The 20,610-nt window shown below is 41.7% G+C and overlaps 1 protein-coding gene and 1 pseudogene across 3 annotated transcripts in view; one reads left to right on the plus strand and one right to left on the minus strand.

The window, feature by feature from the left end:
- Positions 1 to 20,610, plus strand: part of ELOVL6 (ELOVL fatty acid elongase 6) — a 449,693-nt gene that overhangs the window by 256,614 nt on the left and 172,469 nt on the right. The window lies entirely within an intron of this gene.
- Positions 5,188 to 5,946, minus strand: LOC125110373 (40S ribosomal protein S6-like; annotated as a pseudogene).

Genomic DNA, 20,610 nt, shown 5'->3' on the forward strand with positions numbered 1-20,610 from the left:
AAGAGTGAGAGAAAAGAAAGAAATCAGGTCCAGGTGCAGAAGAGGCACTTCAGTTTTTGTTATCTTAAGTTCAGCTTCTGAAGTCCAGTTCCTTTCCACCCAAAGGTCCATACACTTGAGGGACTAGTTATCTGCATCCATTCCCACACCCAACATGCAATGGTGAGACAGGCAGGGGACCTCAGATTTTCAAAAATATTTAGCAACATAACTTTTACATGTTTTTTCTCATCAAATCTCCAGGAAAGATGTTATTCCTATTTTACCTAAGTGAATAGATTTGTGAATTCATATTTAGTGACAAAAATGTAACCCCCCATGAAAGGACACAATGATCATAAAGAAAAATAAATAAGTCATTGGAAACTTGGGTAAAGTTATTAGTTAATAGTGATGGTGGGGACTTCCCGTCATGGCTCAGCAGTAACAAATTTGACTGGCATCCATGAGGATGCAGGTTCAATCCCTGACCTTGCTCAGTGGGTAAAGGATCCAGCGTTGCCGTGAGTTATGGTATATGTCCCAGACGCAACTTGGATCCTCTATTGCTATGGCTGGGTGTAGGCCAGCAGCAACAGCTCTGATTCACCCCCTAGCCTGGGAACCTCCATATGCCGTGGGTATGGCCCTAAAAACACAAAAAAGACAAAAAAATAAATAGTGATTGTGGGAAAACTAGAATGCTTAGATTATAGAAGTCTTAGTCTTATTATATCTTATTATATCACTGTTAAAAAGACTTTCCAGATGAGCAGCTGTGAGCTATAAGAAGATATCTATTTCTGCTTTACTGGTATTACCTAGTAAAATGATGTTTTTATAGTATAGAATTTCTGCTTGGAGTTCTGCTGAAATCAAGACTATCAACAGAGCAGGTGTGAAACCAAGTGTCATATTTTTGAATCATGTAGAAAGGATATACCATTGTATATCCACTTATAGTGCAAAAATGATATGCAGGTAGAGAGGAACTGGAGAAGGATCTTTGAGCATTGGATTATATTAAATAAATGCTCTGTCTACACGGGGAGGTAAGAAGACCGGAGAGTATATATTTTACATGGTTTCAGTTCTCCAGGTAGAGAAATCCTTATGAATCATATACATAACACTGTATACACTCTGAATTGACAAAAGCATATTACCAAACTAAGCATATTCATAGAAATGCACCTTTCATGTAAGCCTCCAAAGCAAAATAGCCTCCTTTTTATTTTTCTATTGCTTTTGGAATTCTTTTCTCCTCTATGGATAGCAATTATTGTATTCCATTTAAAATAACCTATACGGAGTTCTCTTGTGCCACAGCAGATTAAGGATCTGGTGGTGTCGCTGCAGTGACTCAGGTCCCTGCTGAAGTGTGGGTTCATTCCCGGGCCCAGGAATTTTCCCATGCTGTGGGGGCAGCCAAAAAATAAGTAAATAAAAAATAACCTATGAAACCTAAAATCAACTTAGTGAAAGTTAAGATAATGATAACTAGGAAAAGTATTTGTGGTATATATGACCCCAAATAGTTAATACTCCATACATAAAAATCACTTCTATGAATAAGAAAAAGGCAGAAGCTCCAAAGCCCATAATACTGTTTCCATTTTGATCCCATTTCATCTTTTTGTCTCACATGAATGTTCCTTTTTATCCGTCTCACTCATCCATCCATCCATCCCGCCCACTTACTCATTCATCCATCCATTCATTAATTCAACACGTGGTCCTTACCTGTAGAAGCCTATTCAACCTTCAATATGGTAGGAGATGCCATGTTTGCTCCCATCTACATTCCCTCCACATTTGTGACCATCAGACCACAGAAGCATGCCTTACTTGAGAGGCAGACCATAGTACTGTTGTGTTAATACCTCCAGAAGCAACCCACAATCAGCGATGAACAGAGCTCGGTGGATACATGCCGCGATGCCTCACTCCGCAGGAGGGATAACTGGGAGTTACGTGGCCCACTGTCTCTCAGTGGGAGTTCCCTGTGGGACTGAGCCCTAATTTCTCCTTACACACATCGTATTGGCTTCCTTCCCTTCCCTGACTCATCTTTCTTACTCTTACCAGTGCTTCCTAAGATAACTTCTTTAATCTTTGTCTCAGAGCTGGCTTCTGGGAGAGCTCAGCCCAAGAAAAATTCTCCCTCAAGTTTTCTCTCCACAAATAGGGCTTGTTCGCCCCTCTGTGCTTGCAGAGTACATATTTATATTTTGCTTGTAGCACATGGCATCTGTTGACTTTTTTGTTTGTTTGTTTGTCTTTTTGCCTTTTCTAGGGCCACTCCTGCGGCACATGGAGGTTACCAGGCTAGGGGTCGAACCAGAGCTACAGCCTCCGGCCTACGCCAGAGCCACAGCAATGCAGGATCCGAGACACGTCTGCAACCTACACCACAGCTCACAGCAACTGCCGGATCCTTAACCCACTGAGCAAGGGCAGGGATCGAACCTGCAACCTCATGGTTCCTAGTCGGATTTGTTAACCAGTGAGCAACGACGGGAACTCCTGTTGACTTGTATTTTAAAGGCGCTTATGTCTCTCTCATTTTAGATTATGAATTTCTCGAGAACAAGAATCTTGTTATCTCTTGTTTACCCCACACTTGTTGGCACATTTTTCCTATAAAATTTATCTTTTTATCTTTTTTATATTTTTCCATTGCGTATCTATTTTTAAGAAATGTATGTTTAGGTCAACAGTGTCCTCTTTCCTTGAACATATTCTTCTTCATCTTCTCATCAGGGTGTGCTTACTGTGTATTCCTTGGAAGCCTAATATATAATCATATTTTGTGACTTTGCTATGGGTATTCATATTCTCTACTTCTAATATTTATCAATCAAATCTACCTTACTGGTGTGGTATTTAAGTATTTTATATCCTTATTTTTTGTCTAATTGTTACATTTTTTTAACTGAGTGAGGTTAACTAACCTCTATCATCATTAATATATTGCTGTCTAACAAATCTGACTAGGAACCATGAGGTTGCAGGTTCAATCCCTGGCCTCGCAGATTTTATATATATATATATATATATATATATATATATATATATATATATATATATATATATTTATATATATATATATATTTATATATACACATATCCTCACAGATATATATATGTGTGTGTAGTTCTCTGTTCTTCCTCATAATTTTGGCTTAATGAATATTGGTGGCTGTTCTATTGTATGCCAGGATAGTCACAACTTCTGTATCTTCACAAAACTCTTTAGCATTATAAAGTACACTCCTTCATAATTTCAGTTATTTTTTGCCTTACATTAAGATCACGTCCCAGTTCTTTTTGCTCACTTTTGTCTGTTATAATTTTATGCATACTCTTGTTATTAATCCTTCTAAATTACTTCTTTGTAGGGGTGTTCATTGTATACAGCACTCAGTTGGGTTCAATTTTTTTTTTGTCTTTTTTGTTGTTGTTGTTGTTGTTGTTGTTGCTATTTCTTGGGCCGCTCCCACGGCATATGGAGGTTCCCAGGCTAGGGGTTGAATCGGAGCTGTAGCCACCAGCCTATGCCAGAGCCACAGCAACGCAGGATCCGAGCCGTGTCTGCAACCTACACCACAGCTCACGGCAACGCCGGATCGTTAACCCACTGAGCAAGGGCAGGGACCGAACCCGCAACCTCATGGTTCCTAGTCGGATTCGTTAACCACTGCGCCACGACGGGAACTCCCGGGTTCAATTTTTGTGATCCAATGTGTTATTAGGTACTATGGACATATTATTGTTATATCTTCCTAATGAATTGACCCTTTTATCATTAGGAAATCTCCCTCTTTATTTCTAATAATACTTGTCTTGAAGCCTGACACACCAATGGTAACAGAGCCATCCTTTCTTTTGTATGCTTACTGTATGAATGGTATACCTTTTTCCATGCATTTATTTTCAACCTGTCTGTAGCTTTGTATTTACAATGCATCTGCAGTAAATGGCATATAGTCTGGTTTTGCATTTAATTCATTTGGAAAATACATGCTTTTTAATTAGTGTGTTTTGACTAATAGCATTTAATATGATCATTAACATGGTTAGGTTTAGATAGATCATTTTACTACACTCTGGGTTTTTTTTTTGTTGTTGTTTGCTTTTTTCTGTTTTGTGTTTTCTGCTTTCTTGAATTGTTTGAGTATTTTTTAGAATCCCATTTTAACCTATCTGTGGACCTACAAACTATATCTCTTTGCATTAATTTTTAGTGATTATAGTAAGGATTACAATGTACATCCTTAAACTTTTGGGGTAGATCTAGAACTAATATCATAGCACTCGATGTAAATTGCAGAAATCTTATAACCGTATAGATCCATTTACTGCCCCCTAGACTTTATTCTTCAGTTGTCATATACATTACATCTGCATATATTATAAACCCCACATGGCAATGTTATAATTTTTTATTTAAGCAGGAATATATATTTTAAGAAAATGAGATTTTAAAATTTACATTAAAAAATAAAAAAATAAAAATAAAAATTTATATTTACTCAGATATTTATAATTTATTCATTTTCTCACAAAACAGAAGGTCCAGAAAAGGAGTCCCAGAGTTGGTTCAGGGGCTCAACAAAATCATCAAAGACTAGAGTCTTTTTATCTTCCTATTCTGCCACCCACATCAAGTTGATCTGGACCCTTCCTAGACACATCATGGCTGGCACATGGCTGGAATCATCCCTTGTAGATATGCCAACATCTAGCTGAAGAAAGAGTATTGCTTCCAATTGTTCCAAGAAGCCCAGTAGGACCCAGTCCCATGCCTATGAATAAGAATGCTAAGAAAGTATTTGACATTGTATTTTCATCCTTTCTCATGGGAGTAGGTTCTTTAGTAAGGAAGAAAGGAAGAAGAATGACTATTGGGTAGGAAATCAACTGCACCTGCCACCATACTCTTACATCCCTTTATTGGCAGTGGCTATTATATTTAGAGCTGAAGACTCAATTTAGAGGAATGAAAGACTCTGGCTAGTCTGCGTTGTCTGCCCTGCTGATGGTAAGGAAAAATGTGGGGGATGTTTTTATCCATTGGACTAAAACGTGGCACGTAATTCTGCAAATGTTATCTTCAGCACTGTGTTGTTAAACCCTCAGTGCTTTACAGTTCCACTGCCTGAATTTAATTTATTTTTTTTGGAAGATTTGATGTTATTTATTGGTTACTCTCAAAACATCTCATTTTTGACTGGACTCAGAGGTAGATGCTCTCAGAGAGGATAGCCTCCGTCTCTTGGCAATCTGGTCCTGACATTTTTCTTTGGCCTCCTTCATTCTCTTGGCCAAAAGTTTAGCATATTCTGCAGCCTCTTCCTTATTTTTCTTAGTACGTTGTTTCTTCAGAGCAATATGGCGACGTTTGTGTTGCAGAACACACGGAGTAACAAGACGCTGAATCTTGGGTGCTTTGGTCCTAGGTTTCTTACCTTCTTTGTTTAGGGGCTTTCTCACTACATACTGACAGACATCATCTTCCTTAGAAAGACTGAAAAGTTTTCGGATTCTGCTAGCTCTTTTAGGCCCCAGGTGGCGAGGCACAGTAGTATCGGTGAGTCCAGGAATATCCTTCTCCCCTTTTTTTTGCGATGACCAAATTGAGAACATTTAGATTGGCACCCACAATGCAACCCCGAACTGATTTGCACTTTCTTTCTCCAGTCCTCCTTGGTCTGTAACAGGAATGCCCCTTACTCAGTAGCAGGCGGACTCGGCCATGGGTCAAGACACCCTGCTTCATGGGAAATCCTTGTTTGTGTTCCCACCACTTATTCGGACCACATAACCCTTCCATTCTTCACCCAGAGCGTCAGCAGAAACTTCTGTGGCCATGTGTTTCTCATAAAATGTACGAAGTTTTCACTCATTGTCCACTTCAATGAGTTTTTGGCAGCCAATGGCCGGGAAAGTGATATTCAGCTTCATCCTTAAGCGGCCGACTGCCTCCAAGGCACCACCTGAATTTAAATTTTTGTTTGGTACATACCACTGCTTAAGATGCCCACTTGCCTCTAGAACTCCTGCTCTACATTGATGATTAGCTTTCATATCCAACTTTAGGTTCACCTCAATACAAATTTCATATTAGTTATTAGTTCTGAGCCCGGTCTTACCCTAACTGAACAAGTACTAGCATCTCAACATAAATCTACAAAGAGTTGCCCACCCCCTAGCCTGCCCCATACTCCAGCATAATACCTAAAATGTTTAGAATAAAGTAATTAGATTGTTAGTGGTGATGCTTCCAAAAATTGAATGACAAAATGATCATTTGTAGTGGAGGAAACTTCTAGAGACCCTCCAATTACTCAGCATATTTCAGAGCCAGTGCTGATTAAGACCATATTTGAAAATCTTCTGCTGTTTATTAGGCTGTAGAATATTTTTAATATTTAGTCAATTGGGGGAGTTCCCATCATGGCTCAGTGGTATAGAACCCAACTAGTATCCATGCGAATGCGGGTTTGATCCCTGGCCTCACTCGGTTAAGGATCCAGCATTGCAGTGAGCTGTGGTGTAGGTCGCAGACACAGCTTGGATCTAATGTTGCTGTGGCTGTGGTGTAGGCTGGCAGCTACATCTCTGATTTGACCCCTAGCACAGGAACTTCCACACGCTACGGGCGCTGCCCTAAAAAGACAACGACAACAACAAAAAATCTAGTCAATTGGTCTGCAGTATCCTAGAACGACCAGAAAATGGCAACATTTCTATCTGTAAATGCATATATGTAAAGCCAACAACTACTATTTTAAGCGTCAGCTGATAGTTCTTTAAATCAAATTAATGAGCAAGCCATCTCAGCTTTGATAAACTTAACATTTGGCCTAGCCTTAGCTGACACATAATACCACACATAATATATAATAGCCACAATACATATTATCTTCTTTATTATGTATTTTCTTTTTTCTTGAGAATTCTTTCATTACATGTTTTGGAGAAAAAAAAACAAGAATATTATTCTTGGAAAATTAGAATTTATATATCACATAAATTGCATCTTCTTGTTTTTTTTTTAATGGCTGTACCCATGGAATATGGAAGTTCCAGGAACAGGGATCGAATCTAAGCCACAGCTACAACCTACGCCTCACCTGAGGCAATGCCAAACCTTTAACCCACTGTGCAGGACCGGCGATCAAACCCACATAACCTCTGAAGTGATCAGGCCACTGCAGTCAGCTTCTTAACCCATTGCACCATAGCAGGAATTCCTTGCATCTTGTATTTTAATTGAAGATTTGTAAATGAAAAGAAAATTGGGAGTATTCAGGGAAAGAATGAAGTCATGTTTCCTTAAAAATTAGGCAAAGATTGCAGAATCCTGAAATCTGATTCATCTCTGTCCACTTCCACGTCCCTTGACAACTGTGTCAGTCAGTAGTTGGGTAAACACACACTCAACCCACTGTAGTTATTTTTAAGTGGAAAGGAATCTGAATACAGGGAATTAGGTCCTGACAAAATTTTTGGAATAGCTCATGCAGAGGGCTCTAGGCTGAGTCTTTTAAGAATGAGTCCTAGAACATTACAAAATGGATCTGCTGGAAGAGCTACTATCTCACAACCCCACAGCTGTGACCCAGGAATGGAGATACTGGAATGAGGTCACTGCCACTGCTGCTGCCACCATCTCTGGCACACATGCAGACATCCAGGAAGCAGAAGAATAGACCCTGGGAAATTGTGGCAGAAATATCTTCTGGCTCTAAGAAAAGAGCCCAAGGGGGTTCCCTTCGTGGCTCAGCAGTTAACGAACCCAACTAGGATCCATGAGGATGAAGGTGCGATCGCTGGCCTTTCTCAGTGGGTTAAGAATCCGGCGTTGCGGTGAGCTGTGGTGCTGGCTGGCGGCTGTAGCTCTGATTCGACCCTTAGCCTGGGAACCTCCATATGCCACAGGTATGGCCCTAAAACAAGAAATAAAGAAAGGAAGGAAGGAAGGAAGAAAAGCCCCCAAAGGCAGAAGAATGGCTTCTAGCTACCTTTGTTGTAGTTTGATTTATAAGAAATATATGGCTTTTGCCCTCATTCTTGGCAAGCTCCTAAAACCTTTGGATTTTTCTTTTTCTCTTTCTCTTTTTCGAAATTCGATTGGGATTTTATTAGGATATTTTTCTTGGCCATGTTTTGTTTTGTTTTGTTTTGTTTCCTTTTTAGGGCCACACCTGCAGCATATGGAAGTTTCCAGGCTAGAGGTCGAATCAAAGCTTCAGCTGCCCACCTATGCCACAGCCACAGCCACACCAGATACTTAACCCACTGAGTGAGTCCAGAGATCGAACCTGCATCCTTACAGATACTATGTTGGGTTCTTAACCTGCTGAGCCACAAGAGGAACTTCTGAAATTTTCTTAGGATAAAAATGATAAAGATACTTTTATTTATTTATTTATTTTTATTTATTTATTTTTTTCCCACTGTACAGCAAGGAGGTCAGGTTATCCTTACATGTATACATTACAATTACATTTTTCCCCCAGCCTTTCTTCTGTTGCAACATGAGTACAAAGTTCTCAGTGCTATTCAGCAGGATCTCCTTGTAAATCTATTCTAAGTTGTGTCTGATAAGCCCAAGCTCCCGATCCCTCCCACTCCCTCCCCCTCCCATCAGGCAGCCACAAGTCTCTTCTCCAAGTCCATGATTTTCTTTTCTGAGGAGATGTTCATTTGTGCTGGATATTAGATTCCAGTTATAAGTGATATCATATGGTATTTGTCTTTGTCTTTCTGGCTCATTTCACTCAGTATGAGGTTCTCTAGCTCCATCCATGTTGCTGCAAATGGCATTATGTCATTCTTTTTTATGGCTGAGTAGTATTCCATTGTGTATATATACCACTTCTTCCGAATCCAATCATCTGTCGATGGACATATGGGTTGTTTCCATGTCTTGGCTATTGTGAATAGTGCTGCAATGAACACGCGGGTGCACGTGTCTCTTTTAAGTAGAGTTTTGTCTGGATAGATGCCCAAGAGTGGGATTGCGGGGTCATATGGAAGTTCTATGTATAGATGTCTAAGGTATCTCCAAACTGTTCTCCATAGTGGCTGTACCAGTTTACATTCCCACCAACAGTGCAGGAGGGTTCCCTTTTCTCCACAGCCCCTCCAGCGCTTGTTATTTGTGGCTTTATTAATGATGGCCATTCTGACTGGTGTGAGGTGGTATCTCATGGTACTTTTGATTTGCATTTCTCTTATAATCAGTGATGTTGAGCATTTTTTCATGTGTTTGCTGGCCATCTGTATATCTTCCTTGGAGAACAGTCTATTCAGGTCTTTTGCCCATTTTTCCATTGATTGATTGGCTTTTTTGCTGCTGGGTTGTATAAGTTGTTTATATATTCTAGAGATTAAGCCCTTGTCGGTTGCATCATTTGAAACTCTTTTCTCCCATTCTGTAAGTTGTCTTTTTGTTTTCTTTTGGGTTTCCTTTGCTGTGCAAAAGCTTTTCAGTTTGATGAGGCCCCATGGGTTTATTTTTGCTCTCATTTCGATTGCTTTGGGAGACTGACCTGAGAAAATATTCATGATGTTGATGTCAGAGAGTGTTTTGCCTATGTTTTTTTCTAGGAGTTTGATGGTGTCCTGTCGTATATTTAAGTCTTTCAGCCATTTTGAGTGTATTTTTGTGCATGGTGTGAGGGTGTGTTCTCGTTTCATTGCTTTGCATGCAGCTGTCCAGGTTTCCCAGCAATGCTTGCTGAATAGACTTTCTTTTTCCCATTTGATGTTCTTGCCTCCCTTGTCAAAGATGAATTGACCATAGGTGTCAGGGTTTATTTCCGGATTCTCTATTCTGTTCCATTGGTCTGTCTGTCTGTTTTGATACCAGTACCACACTGTTTTGATGACTGTGGCTTTGTAGTATTTCTTGAAGTCTGGGAGAGTTATGCCTCCTGCTTGGTTTTTGTTTCTCAGGATTGCTTTGGCGATTCTGGGTCTTTTGTGGTTCCATATAAATGTTTGGATTGTTTGTTCTAGTTCTGTGAAAAATGTCATGGGTAATTTGATAGGAATTGCATTGAATCTGTAGATTGCTTTGGGTAGTATGGCCATTTTTACAATATTGATTTTCCCAATCCAGGAACATGGAATATCTTTCCATTTCTTTACATCTTCTTTGATTTCTTTGATTAAAGTTTTATAGTTCTCGGCATATAGGTCCTTTACCTCCTTGGTCAGGTGTATTCCGAAGTATTTGATTTTGTGAGGTGCAATTTTAAAAGGTATCGTATTTTTGTATTCCTTTTCTAATATTTCATTGCTGGTATACAGAAATGCAACTGACTTCTGAATGTTCATCTTATATCCTGCTACTTTGCTGAATTTATTAATCCGTTCAAGTAGTTTTGGGGTTGAGTCCTTAGGGTTTTCTATGTATAGTATCATGTCATCTGCATACAGTGACAGTTTTATCTCTTCTCTTCCTATATGGATGCCTTTTATTTCTTTTGTTTGCCTAGTTGCTGTGGCTAGGATTTCCAAAACTATGTTGAAGAGCAGTGGTGAGAGTGGGCATCCCTGTCTTGTTCCAGATTTGTGAGAAGGCTTTCAGTTTTTCCCCATTGAGTATTATATTTGCTGTGGGTTTCTCATAAATGGCTTTGATTATATTCAGGAATGTTCCCTCTATACCCACTTTGGCAAGGGTCTTGATCATGAGTGGATGTTGGACTTTGTCAAATGCTTTTTCTGCGTCTATTGAGATGATCATATGATTTTTGACTTTTTTTTTGTTAATGTGGTGTATGATGCTGATTGATTTGCGTATGTTGAACCATCCTTGTGAACCTGGGATGAACCCAACCTGGTCATGGTGTATAATTTTTTTGATATGTTGTTGGATTCGGTTGGCTAAGATTTTGTTGAGAATTTTTGCATCTATATTCATCAATGATATTGGGCGCTAGTTTTCTTTTTTGGTGGTATCTCTTTCTGGTTTTGGAATGAGGGTGATGGTGGCATCCTAGAATGTCTTTGGGAGTATTCCTTCTTCTTCAACCTTTTGAAAGAGTTTAAGGAGGATGGGCACCAATTCCTCTTTATATGTTTGATAGAATTCACCTGCGAAGCCATCTGGTCCTGGACTTTTATTTGTAGGGAGTGATTTTATGACCTCTTCAATTTCATTTCTAGTGATCGGTCTGTTCAGTTGGTCTGTTTCTTCTTGATTCAGTTTTGGCAGGCTGTAAGATTCTAGAAAATTGTCCATTTCTTCCAGATTGTCAAACTTGTTGCCATATAGTTGTTCATAGTATTCTCTTATGGTTTTTTGTATTTCTGCTGTATCCGTTGTGATTTCTCCTTTTTCATTTATAATTTTGGTTAGTTGGGTTCTTTCTCTCCTCTTTTTAGTGAGTCTGGCCAGGGGTTTGTCAATTTTGTTCACCTTTTCAAAGAACCAGCTCTTGGTTTTCTTAATTTTCTCTGTTGTTTTTTGAGTCTCTATTTTATTGATTTCTTCTTTGATCTTGATAATTTTCTTCCTTCTGCTGACTTTAGGCCTTTTTTGTTCTTTTTCTAATTCATTTAGGTGGAGGGTTAAGTTGTCAATTTGGGATCTTTCTTCTTTTTTGAGAAAGGCCTGTATTGCAATAAATTTCCCTCTGAGCACTGCTTTCACAGCATCCCATAGATTTTGAGAGGTTGTGTCTTCATTATCATTTGTTTCAAGGTAGTTTTTAATTTCCTTCTTGATTTCCTCATTGACCCATTGGTTTTTTAGGAGCATGTTGTTTAGTCTCCATGCAGTAGGTTTTTTCTCTTTCCTTTTCCCATGGTTGATTTCTAATTTCATGGCATTGTGGTCAGAGAAGATACTTGAGATAATTTCTATGCTCCTAAATTTATTGAGATTCGCTTTGTGTCCCAAGATGTGGTCGATTCTTGAGAATGTTCCATGAGCATTTGAGAAGAATGTGTATTCTGCTTTTTTTGGATGTAGTGTCCTGAAGATATCAATGAAGTCTAACTTTTCTATTGTTTCCTTTAGGATCTCTGTTGCTTTATTGGTTTTCTGTCTAGAGGATCTGTGCATTGATGTGAGGGGGGTATTAAGGTCTCCTACTATGATTGTATTCTCATCAATATCTCCCTTTATGTCTGTTAATATTTGATGTATGTATCTGGGTGCTCCTGTATTTGGGGCATATATGTTGACGATAGTAACATCCTCTCCTTGGATGGATCCCTTAATCATTAAGTAGTGTCCTTCTTTGTCTTTCTTTATGTCTTTTGTTTTAAAGTCTATTTTGTCTGATATGAGCGTTGCGACTCCTGCTTTTCTGTCATGTCTATTGGCGTGAAATATTTTTCCCCACCCTTTCACTTTCAATCTATATGCATCTTTTGTCCTAAGGTGAGTTTCTTGTAGGCAGCATATTGAAGGTTTTTGCCTTTTTATCCACTCAGCCACTCTGTGTCTTTTGATTGGGGCGTTCAGTCCATTGACATTTAAGGTGATAATTGATAGATGATTATTTATTGCCATTTGAATCTCATGTTCCAGTTGATTCTATGGTTCTCCATTCTTCCTTTCTTTTCTTTTTTTTTTTTGGTTGGATAGTCTCCTGTTATTATCTGCTTGAGTGTATTTTTTTTCCATTTTTTGCAAATGCAATATTTGGTTTTGGCTTGTGGTTGCCCTGTTTTTTAAGTATGCTAACCCCTTCCCATAATTGTGTGTTTTAGCCTGATGGTCCTGTAAGTTCAAACACTTCATTACTATATTAAAATTAAGAAGAGAAACATACAAACAAACAAAAAGGGTTATTGCTTCCTAACATCCCTTGCCCACATTTTATGGTTTTGATGACTCTTTTTTATTTTTTTCTTTTTAATTTTATTTGTTTGAGGCCTGTTCATGATTAAATCTGTATGCTGGCTTATTTGAGTGACTGCTCTCTGATTGCAGTTTCCTCAGTCCTAGTTCTTCTTCTTCTTCTTTTTTTTCTTTTTCTTTTCTTTTTTCTTCCCTTTCCTTCCTTTCTTTTTGGTTTAGAGAAGCCCTTTCAATATTTCCTTGAACCTGGGTTTTGTGTTGCAGTATTCTTTAAGTTTTTGTTTGTTGGAAAAAATGTTTATTTCCCCTTCTATTTTAAATGATATTCTTGCTGGATAGAGTATTCTAGGTTGCATATTTTTTCCTTTGAGCACTTTAAATATCTCTTGCCATTCCCTCCTGGCCTGTAGTGTTTCTGTAGAGAAGTCAGCTGATATTCTTATGGGGGTTCCCTTGTAGGTAACATTCTGTTTTTCTCTTGCTGCCTTTAGGATCCTCTCTTTATCACTAACTTTTGCCATTTTTATTATGATGTGTCTTGCTGTGGGTCTATTTGGGTTCAGTTTGTTTGGGGCCCTCTGTGCTTCTTGTATCTTGAACCCAGCATCCTTTAGATTTGGGAAGTTTCCAGCGATAATTTCTTCAAGTATATTTTCCATCCCCTTATCTTTTTCTACTCCTTCTGGAATTCCTATTATGCGTAGATTGGCCCGCTTTATATTATCCCATAGGTCTCTTATATTGCTTTCCAGTTTTTTGATTCAGTTTTCTGTCTGTTGACTGGATTGAGTGATTTCCATTATTCTATCTTCCATATCACTGATTCGTTCTTCTGCATTATTTATTCTGGTTTTTACTGCCCTTAGTTCAGTTTGCATCTCTGCAAATGAATGTTCTAGTTTTTCTTGGCTCCTCCTTATATTTTCTAGTTCCTTTCTGAGGGTATCTGCATTACTGTTCATATCTTCTCTTAATTCCTTCAGTATTTTCACTATTTCTCTTTTGAACTCCAGGTCTGTCTGACTGCAGAGATCTGTTTCATTGTTGCCTGTTTTAGGTGAGTTCTCCTGTTGGTTTGACTGGGGGTGGTTTCTCAGCTTCTTCATCTTGCTTGTTGTTTTCTTTCTCCTGAGGGAGTTGTACTCTCCATTATCGGGCAGTGTTTGCCTTGTCACTGCCGTGGAGTATTTCCTGAGGGCTGGCGTTGTTGGTCAATCTTTTTTGAGGCAGTGTGGCTTTTCTGGAGTGTTGATGGGGCTAACAGTGTTTCTTTGAAGCAAAGGAGGCCTTCCTGAGGGCAGACAGGACTGGGAGGTCCACACCACGATGGTAGCAGATTTCACTTGGTCGTGCAGATCTTGCTCTGGTGTTTTTAGGCTGTGGGGTTCTTGCAGGGGGTTGGTGGTGTTGGGCCCGTCTGAGATCTTTTCCCAACTCGGCCAGGCTTGTTGCAGCTTTTCTGGGCTGTAGGGGGTCCTGCCTGGAGCTGGCAGTCCTATGCAGCTGATCCACTAGGGCACCCCCTGGGGGCTTGGGCGGGTAGCAGGGCTGTTGGAAACCGAAGAGGCTCCTCCCCAGGGCAGCCCGACTCAGAAAGACCGTCTGAGATCTTTTCCCAACTCGGCCAGGCTTGCTGCAGCTTTTCTGAGCTGCAAGGGGTCCTGCCTGGAGCTGGCAGTCCTATACAGCTGATCCACTAGGGCACCCCCTGGGGGCTAGGGCAGGTAGCAGGGCCGTTGGAAACCGAAGAGGCTCCTCCCCGGGGCAGCCTGACTCAGAAAAACCGTCTGAGATCTTTTCCCGATTTGGCCAGGCTTGTTGCAGCTTTTCTGGGCTGTAGGGGGTCCTGCCTGGAGCTGGCAGTCCTATACAGCTGATCCACTAAGGCACCCCCTGGGGGCTTGGGCGGGTAGCAGGGCCGTTGGAAACCGAAGAGGCTCCTCCCCAGGGCAGCCCGACTCAGAAATACTGTCTGAGATCTTTTCCCGGCTCCGCCGAGCTTGTTGCAGCTTTTCTGAGCTGCAGGGGGTCCTGCCTGGAGCAGGCAGTCCTATGCAGCTGATCCACTAGGGCACCCCCTGGGGGCTAGGGCGGGTAGCAGGGCCATTGGAAACCGAAAAGGCTCCTCCCCGGGGCAGCCCGACTCAGAAAAACCGTCCGGGAATTAGGCAGATCTATTCACTGCCTGGCTAGGCTTGTTCTAGCTTTTCTGGGCTGCAGGCCTTTTCTCGGGGGGCTGGTGGTGTTTGGTGCTACTCTGCGGAAGTGTAGCCCCTCCAAAGGGCAAGCAGGCCTGTGCAGGGACAGCCCCTGCGGTGGTAGGCTTCAGGCAATTGTTGAGGCCAGCCCTCCTGGATGGCCGGCAGCCCCAGGTTCGGCGAGAGCGTAGGGGGTGGTGGGGGTGGGGGAAGGGGATGCACTGGGAAGCACAGCTTTCAGCTAGCTAGCAGGCCTGTAAGCTTGCTGTGGCATGGGGGGTATTCTATGGGGACCCACCCCTTCTTCTCTCCCCTCCCCAGCATGGGCACAGACCAGGCTCTTTTCCCAGGTTCCCTCTGATGCGGCTTTCCACTTCCCCGCCCCTAGAGTATTGCTCCCTTCCTCTGTGACAGCTTTGTTTTCTAGTCTCCCAGGCAGTCTCTGCCCCGTCAAAAGGTTTCTAGACCTCCCAAGCAGTTTCCGCTCCGCCCCGCCCCCAAGCCCGGGGACTATCCTCTGGAGCCTAGGTCTCGGTGCCCAGCCCCCACCCAGGCGTCTCAATTTTTGGCGACTGTGCCCGTAGTTCAGATGGTCCGTTCGGTTCTTGATGGGCTTTTTTTGTTGTTGTTGTTGCTATTTCTTGGGCCGCTCCCTTGGCATATGGAGGTTCCCAGGCTAGGGGTCGAATCGGAGCTGTAGCCACCCGTCTACGCCAGAGCCACAGCAACGCGGGATCCGAGCCGCGTCTGCAACCTACACCACAGCTCAGGGCAGCACCGGATCGTTAACCCACTGAGCAAGGCCAGGGATTGAACCCGCAACCTCATGGTTCCTAGTCGGATTCGTTAACCACTGCGCCACGACGGGAACTCCATTGATCGGCTTTTCTGTACTCCAACTTACTGCTACACTCTTCTCTGCATCTGGAGATTCCTCCGGTTCGTTTGATCTTTCCCCCGTGTAGGTGACTTTCCAGGGTGCGGGATCCATTTCTCCTCCGCAGTTCCCTTTCGGGAGCGCCCGTCCCGCTCGGATTCACCTTCTCTCACTCTCCTCTTTTCTCCCGTTCTGCCCCATAATGTCACGAACTTCTTGCCGTTACTGGAGTTTAGGTTCTTCTGCCAGCGATTGGTTGCTGCTCTGTGCGAGTCATTTATTCTGTAGATGTGCTTTTTTTTTGTTGTGTTTGTGGGAGAGGGCGAGCGTGTCCCTCTACTCCTCCGCCGTCTTGTCCTAAGATATTTTTAAATTATTCATAACAAGCTCCTTTCCGTTACGCCTGAGTTTATATTAATGAAGTGAATTTTGGCTGACTTCAGGATGAGGCCAGGAGAACCAACCACTGATTAAAGGAACTTTCAGCCTCATCCCCAGACCTCTGGAAAGTTCTGTGCCCTCCCCACACCCTGCCCTTTGCATCTTTTCCATCTAGCTCTTCCTAGAGTTGAAAACTTTCCGATAAACCAATAACCCAGTAAGTAGAATATTTTCCTCAGTTCTTTGAGTCACTATAGCATATTATTAAATCTAAGGTGGGAGTTGTGGAAACCTCCAACTTGTGGCAGGTAGGTCAAATGCAGAGGTGATAACCTGGACTGGCATCCGGCCTGGAGAAGGAGTGGGGGAGTCTTGTGGGACGAAGCCCTTAACCTGTGGGATCTGATATTATCTCCAGGTAGATAGTGTCAAAATTGAATTAAATTGTGGGACACCCAGTTGGCCCCTACAGATAATTGAAAAATTGCTCAGTGTAGAAAAACCCACACATCTGGTATCAGAAGCTAAGTACTGAGGGACTTCCCTTCATGGCTCAATGGTTAACAAACTCAACTAGGAACCATGAGGATGCGGGTTCCATCCCTGGCCTCACTCAGTGGGTTAAGGATCCCGTGTTGCTATGAGCTGTGGTGTAGGTCTCAGACAAGGCTCGGATCCCACATTGCTGTGGCTGTGGTGTAGGCCAGCAGCTGTAGCTGATTCAGCTCCTAGCCTGGGAACTTCCACATGCCACAGATGTGGCCCTAAAAAGCAAAAAAAAAAAAAAGGGAAGTATTGAGAATGAAAGGTACAGTAGCGAAAAAATAAAAAATGAGTTTTTCTTCACAACCTTCCTCCTTCCAAATGCATCAGGACTGTATCTAATAGAACCTAATTTGCATCCAGATTGCATATGCAAAGGAAAGTGGTCAATATAGTTTTCAGCTTTCTGGTCCCAAGTTTATAGAAAGGCACTCAAAAAAGGAGAGCGGGATGGAACTGAACAGGTCTTCCTTCAGTATCTATCACAGACACTGTGTCACAGTCCTAACATATTGTATGTGCACATTCCAAAATTAAACAGTGCCAAAAAACATTAGGGGAGTTACCCCTTAGGGGAAATAAACTATTTTAAGTAAATCTATTCTACTGAAAGCAGAGGAAATGCAAGTAGTGTTACCTGGCAATTTGAATATCAGTGAAATGATTAAGCATGCAGTTTCCATGTATTCATGAGCTATGGCTACACAATGCCAAATTTCCAACTGCTTGATCTTACAGGGGAGGAAAACAGGAATCTGATATGTGTAGGGCTCATTTGATCTTGAAAGTGTTTCAAGGCCGGTGCTTACCCCCCAGTTTATTCTTTCTCTCCCATGGGGGGAAAAAAATCCAGGAAGAAAGGCACTCTGGTTTGCATCACAAAAAATCTGAAGACTCTACAAATACTAAATAAAGTGCTGCAATGGGCTGAACAATGGCCACCCAAAGATATCATGTAATAATCCTGGGAACCTATAAATATTACCTCCTATTCCCCCCCCCCAAGTCTTTGCAGATCTGATTAAATTAAGGATATTGAAATGGAAAGGTTATCCTAGTTTATTCAGGTGGGCCCTAAATGCAACCCCATGTATCCTTATAAGAGGAAGGCAGAGGGAGATCAAACACAGATACATGAAGGAGAAAGTGATATGAAGATAGAGATTTGAAGACCCTGGCCTGGAAGATTAGAGCGATGTTGCCCCAAACCAAGGAATGCCAGCAGCTGGCAAAAGTTGGAAGAACAAAGGGACAGATTCTCCCCTACAGCCTCCTAAGGGAGCATGGCCCTGATGACACCTTGATTTTAGCCCACTGATACCGATTTTGGACTTCTGACCTCTAGATCTGTGAGAAAATAGATTTCCATTGTTTTAAGCCACCAAGTTTACAGTAATTTATTAGGACAGGTGTAGGACAGGTATTTTGCAAGTGAAGAACTTTCAGAGCCTACTAGCTGATTTGCTTAAGGCAATTTTTCTCCACGGACATGTTGCTACAGAGCACTTGGGTGTACCAGTTGTGCAGATGAGAAAAGTATGCATCAGAGAGGGAACATGTGGCTTAAAATCACCCAAGACGGTGATGCAGCCTTTAAACGTCGGTTGCTCTGATTCCAGGGGCTGCTCTTTGTCCACTCTACCACATCGCTCTCTGAAAAGTGGGACAAGGCTCCCTTGCCTCAGCCCCTGGAGTCATTCTCCACTCCACTCCGAGTAGAAACCCTGGTGCTTCCTTTTAATTTCTCCCTCTTCCTCATACCCACACCTGTTCAGCAAGGAAGCCATTCCTATCCAAAGTCAGCTACAGAATCTATTTCCTCCTCCCATCCTGTTGCCACTGCATCAGTTCCTTCCTTTAGTATCTCTTCCCCCAGATCATGGTAACAGTTTACCCACTCTCTCCACTTACTTTCAATGGTTCCCTGTTACCTAAGATATAAAGTCTAAGGGTACAGCATAACACAAACAATTATCTGACCCCAAATTACTTTACCAGCATTACTTCCTCCCGGTACCCAGGGTTCTAGTTAACACACTGAATGTTTTATTTTTTAATTTTTATTTATTTCTTTATTTTTTGTCTTTTGTCCTTTTAGGGCCACACCCACGGCTTATGGAGGCTCCCAGGCTAGGGGTCTAAATGGAGCTGTTGCTGCCAGCCTACACCAGCACCATAGCAATGCCAGATCCGAGCCGCGTCTGCCACCTACACCACACCTCACAGCAACGCCAGATCCTTTAACCCACTGAGCGAGGCCAGGGATCAAACACGCAACCTCATGGTTCCTAGTTGGATTCGTTTCCACTGCACCACGACAGGAACTCCAACACACTGAATTTTTTATTCTCCTCCCATACACTAGGCCTCCCCAAATGCCTGGTTTGGCACATGATGGTCTTTCAGCATGAGATAAACCCTCTTTTCCACTTGCCATCATTCTTACTTCTCCTCCAAGATTCAGTGCACATGTCACCTGTTTTATAAAGCCTTTTTTGATTTTCCCAAGCAACTCTAAATTCTTCCTTCATGATGTGGACTGCAGAGCATACACCAACCAGACCATGAAATCCTCCAGCGTAATATATGAAATATCATGGGCTTCATATTCTGGTTCAAAGTCTTCAAAGTGGGGCGAGCAATACCTGTTTGGTATGCATAAAGTAAATATTAAAACTTTAAAAAATTAAATTTTTCCTCTTGTTTTAAATTTTGATATTTTTAATATTCTATAAAATGAATACAGTATGTACGGGTAGTACCTGAATATCATCTTTTTAGAAATATATATGAGGTGCTCACTAATTTTTTATTTTTTTTTACTGACAGAACTGCACAATAAAGTGTTTCCAACCTCTGGTGTGGCCTATTTGAGGAGCTTTAATAACAAATCACTCAGATGCTGCACTTTAGCTCCAAAAAAGCCAGCATCTAGTACAGTTCTCCACACTTGGCTGATGCTCTGTGAATGTTAAACGAGCAAGTAAGTAGATGAGGAATATATTTTTCTCATGCATGTTGTCATGGAAGAAATAAAACATAGTCCTTTGATTCATTAGAAATATATTTTACATGGAGTTATCCTTGTGTCACAGCAGAAAAGAATCCAACTAGTATCCATGAGGATGCAGGTTTGATCCCTGGCCTTGCTCAGTGGGTTAAGGATCTGGCATTGCCATGAGCTTGGTGTAGGTCACACACCCGGCTTGGATCCCCCATGGCTGTGGCTGTGGCTGTGGCTGTGGCTGTGGCTGTGGCTGTGGCTGTTGCAGGCAGCTGTAGCTCCAATCTGACCCATAGCCTGGGAACTTCCATATGCCATGGGTGTGGGCCTATTTTTTTTTTTAAAAAGAATCATACTTTACAGGTTTGTGTCTTTGGGTAAGTCATTCATCTCTTTGACCATCAATTTCCTCATAGGTAAAATGACGATGAGACAGCAAGTTGGTTGTGAGAATTCAAAGAAATAATAAATGCAAGCTGCTTATCCTAATGCCATCACACATTAAGATCTAAGTAAATTGAAGCTGTGTCTGCAGTTCTAGTGGCAGTACGTCCAAACAAGAAGCCTCTTGTACTTTGTAGGTCCACCCTTACTTCTACCAAAATTACTTTTCCTTACAGTCACCCAAGGAAAGGACCTGGGTCCTTAGACATGGATGAATTACATGGACAAAATACACCGATTTCTTTTCTTTTCTTTTTTTTTTTTTTTTGGTCTTTTTAGGGCCACACCCACGGCATATGGAAGTTCCCAGGCTAGGGGTCGAATTGAAGCTGTAGCTGTTGGTCACAGCCAT

This window comes from Phacochoerus africanus, chromosome 10, assembly GCF_016906955.1.
Source record: "Phacochoerus africanus isolate WHEZ1 chromosome 10, ROS_Pafr_v1, whole genome shotgun sequence".
Taxonomy (NCBI): Eukaryota; Metazoa; Chordata; class Mammalia; order Artiodactyla; family Suidae; genus Phacochoerus; species Phacochoerus africanus.